Genomic DNA, 4,445 nt, shown 5'->3' with positions numbered 1-4,445 from the left:
GCCCATTGGGGTAGGGAGCTAGGGAAAGGATAGCTGCTCCAAGGGTAGCGGGGGTAAAGGTAGAAGGAAAGAAAAGGAAAAAAGATACGAGGACAACTGAGTCCGAAGATAATGTAGCTGTCGTTCCCCGGCAACAGTGCCAGAAAGCTTGTTGGTATTTTCTAACGTCACGAATAAAATCCGCAAGCACACGGATACCGCTGTAGCTTTCACCCAAGAGTATTCCAGGGTATCGTATCCACTAGGGAATGTGAGTACACTACCTACGAGTTCAGGCTGTCCAAGGACACACATACTGGTGTAGAAGGATAGGAAAGGGAGGACTTTCTAAGATCTAGAATATATGTTTAGAAGAAGAGATCACGTCGCCGTTATACTTCGAGCTAAAGGTATCGACTAGCTTATACAAGCCGATAGTTCCAATATGTGCTCTATCTGATATCCGAACGCGGAGGATTACTAAAAGACTCGAACAGGGCTGTCACCACCTGCCGGCTATCTCTAGAAACCATGGGACTATCAGACAACTGAGTGGTATAGTCCAGCCTAGGCACAACGTCTACGCCTTTCCCTACTAACTCTAGAGGCGTACAGGGTTATCCTTTTCTATCCGGAGCCCACTCTAGAGTCAAATGCTACTCGCTAGCATACACATCAACTAATATAAGGCAGAGATGATAACTTGCGATCTAAACTCTAATTCTAAATAAGCAAAGAAAGTCTCAAACACTTACAACCGAATAAGCATCCGTCGAGGTACAAGCGGACAAGAGCGTTGACAAGCCCGGCACATCCCCCGACTATCTCCCTCACTCTCGTAGAGGTACAATTTGGAGAAGAGCACCATTGCCGGCACCCCTCCTGAATACCTCTACTCCTAAACTCCCTAAGACAACTCCTCACCTCAAGTGAGGACTCAAGAGAAGAGATGATGTGGTGTGTGTTGTGTGTGTCTTCCTATTCTCACCCCCTCCCCTTGTATTTATAGGAGGGAGCCACCAGCCTCTTGCCCGAGAAATGAGGCAAACCACCATTGGGGACCGACCACATCTCGCCACGTGTCATTTGAGAGGCGGTGGGGCCCGTGGGCCGCTACCACTTGGTCGGGCGACCGTGTTGGTCGGCCGACCGTGGGCTGGGCCTGTTTGGCCCAGTTTTTGGTCAGAAGACTGTTAGGTGGGCCCTCATGTCATGTATATGGGTAAGGGCCTGTCTTAAGTCAGTTTGGTAGCTCTGGTGGGCCCTTGGATCCTTGTAAACGCGTCTGATTCGTGGAGAAGATGTTGCCTCGGATCGATGACGTGTTGCCTTGCTTATGAGCTGCGTCTCTCTCTCATGTGCAAGCATAAGCAACCTGCACATAAATGTAGACCAACACTCTGTGGAATTTGTTAGTAATAACTCCTACCACTAGTGTTGATGCTCGTCTCTCATACGCTCATGCAGGAGCTGATGGTTTGCTCTCATGGTCGGGTTTGTATCTTGATGCTTGAAGCCTGTTTTACCTGTATTTCTGCCTGAATTCCAATGTAGCAATATTTCTAAGACGAAACGTGGAATTGGCTCTTTCTGGATAACATATGTAGGTATGAGACTTTATTCGCATGATTTCGGGCTCCAAGTGAACCTTGAAATGAGACGTTAGTGTGCGTCAACAGTCGGCAAGGCGGCGGAAAGCTCTGGAGTGCTCGGGAATAGGGTGGCCGCTCTGCGCCGCCTCCCATGTTTAAATATCGGAGGCCACAACGGGCAGATCCGAAATCAACGGCCGAATCATATCGGGCCAGCAATCTTACGGCAGATCAAGCGGGATAAACGGTAACTTTCTTTTTATCGTTGCCTCTGATAGCCCTGCTCCTCTGTCAGGCGTGCCAGATCCGCGCAGAGAAATAACGGTTGGATTTGCACCAAAATACGAATATGCTCTGAATATTCCTGGAAACGACCCGGCGTGTCTCCGTGACATAGCCAGGGCCTTAGGGCCCGGACGTCATGACAACTCAGCGCATCTCCGTGACTCCGCCAGTGACCCTGCTCGGGGGGCTGGGCGCCACCTACGACACGTCGTGTCTCTGTGACCCAGCAAGGGCCTTAGGGTCCGGACGCCGTGAAGACTCAGCGCATCTCCGTGACTCCGCCAGCGACCCTGCTCGGGAGCTGGGCACCACCTACGTCCCGGCATTTCTCCGTGACCCAGCCAGGGCCTCAGGGCCCGGACGCCGTGAGGACTCAGCGCGTCTCCGTGCCTCCGCCAGTGACCCTGTTCGGGGGCTGGGCGCCACCTACGACGCGGCGTGTCTCCGTGATCCAGCCAGGGCCTTAGGGCCCGGATGCCATGACGACTCGGCGTGTCTCCATGACTCCGCCAGCGACCCTGCTCGAGGGCTGGGCGCTACCTACGACCCGGCGTGTCTCCGAGATCCAGCCAGGGCCTTAGGGCCCGGACGCCGTGATGACTCCGCGCGTCTCAGTGACTCCGCCAGTGACCCTGCTTGGGGGTTGGGCGCCACCTACGACCCGGCGTGTCTCCGTGACCCGGCCAGGGCCTCAGGGCCCGGACGCCGTGACGACTCAGCGCATCTCTGTGACTCCACCAGCGACCCTACTTGGGAGCAGGGCGCCACCTATGATCCGACGTGTCTCCATGACCCAGCCAGGGCCTCAGGGCTCGGATGCCGTGACGACTCGACATGTCTTCATGACTCTGCCAGCGACCCTGCTCGGGGGCTGGGTGCCACCTACGTCCCAGCATGTCTCCGTGACCCAGCTGGGGCCTCGTGGCCCGGACACCGTGATAACTCGGCGCGTCTCCGTGACTCCGCCAGCGACCCTGCTCGGGGGGCTGGGCGCCATATACGACCTGGTGTGTCTCCGTGACTCAGACAGGGCCTTAGGGCCCGGACGCTGGAACCACTTGGAAAGTCTCAATGACTCAAACCTTGGCTTCAGGGTCAGGTAACTGAGTCGGGTTCGCTCACTACGGCTATTCCGAGGTAGCCAAGGGCTGATATCCTCAGGGGATTGGTGTAACAAAAACGATGGTTGAATGTTCAAGCATTCGGATTGGCAAGAATTAAAGATCAGTTCTTTGACCCTCGAAATGCTTCTTCGAAACTTCCCGAGGCCCGAGGGTTACACCCAATGGGTGCGCCCAGGGGCGCATCCCATTCTAGATCTACAACAACGACGAACATTTATAATGAGCACCGAAGGACTTCATTCGGTATCACAAATTCGACTCGGCCCTCCAGCGCTCGGGGGCTTGACGGAGGTAGATCTATGTACCTCCCTGCCGAGTGGGGTCCCCGAACCCGGGTGACTACCCTGCTCGGTGACTCGGCTACGACTACTCGGCGTGCAGGACTTGGCTGTGCGCGGAAAGGATCTCCAGTGGATCAGGATGAGAGGCTCCAGCTAGAAGCCCGGATATCTAGGGATCTTAATCGACCTCCTTCCTTGTAAAACAACCCGAGCATATCGTTCCTTGTACCCCTACGACTCCTAGTCTATATAAAGGAAGCGTAGGAAGACCCATAGGGATACTCTTTTTTTTCGCAGCATTCCACAAACCCTAATACAACCATGAACACAAGACGTAGGGTATTACGCTCATCACGGCCCAAACCTGTCTAAGTCCCTGCGTCTTCATGTTACCATCAAGCTATTGGTCCTGAGATCCCCATCCTGAAACTCTACCACCGGGTACATTCCTGGTGGACTGGCCGGAATAACAATTTGACAGGCGGCGCCGGTTGTTATGTTTGGAGTGGGTGGGGACAGTCCTCCAAAATTTAATGCCTTATGTCCCTGACGCATGGACCCAGCCACGTCTTGGCTCACACATGGCCCACAAATTAGTGACAAAGACAATCTGGTGTCTAGTATACATACATCGGGCAATGCTCAAGCCTTGCCAGGTGTGGGCACACGATTGGCCCAGTTCTATGGGATGCAGATAGAGTTGGTATTTATCCTTTTAATCTAGAATTAAAATTTGTAACTAGTATTTTTTTGTCATACTTAATCTAAATTTGATGGTTCTTTTTCCTGAATTTTTCTAAAATCACTCTCCTTTCTTCAATGATGTTTGTAATTACACATTCTATTTTGTAGATCCTATTTCTATGCCTTATCTTGTTTCCTCTAAATACCGTATAGAAAAAACCTTTGTTTTGCACAACCATTACTTTATACAACATTGTATTTTGTAATATTAAGGTGAGAACAAGGTTATATTCAAATTTGACATGCATATCAGTTCGAACATGTTGATAAGTATGGAAAACTTCAATGTTCAAGTAACATTGTATGGAACTATGTGAGAGATGTAGGCATTTGTACACAATGTACATTCTTCCTTTATCGTAACCATTTGAAATTTTTATGTAATGTTTAGGGACCAAAATTAGGTTGCCACATCAATTTATAGATTGTTTAGACCCTAT

Source organism: Panicum virgatum, chromosome 3N, assembly GCF_016808335.1.
Source record: "Panicum virgatum strain AP13 chromosome 3N, P.virgatum_v5, whole genome shotgun sequence".
NCBI classification, from domain to species: domain Eukaryota; kingdom Viridiplantae; phylum Streptophyta; class Magnoliopsida; order Poales; family Poaceae; genus Panicum; species Panicum virgatum.
This window is presented reverse-complemented; position numbering follows the sequence as displayed.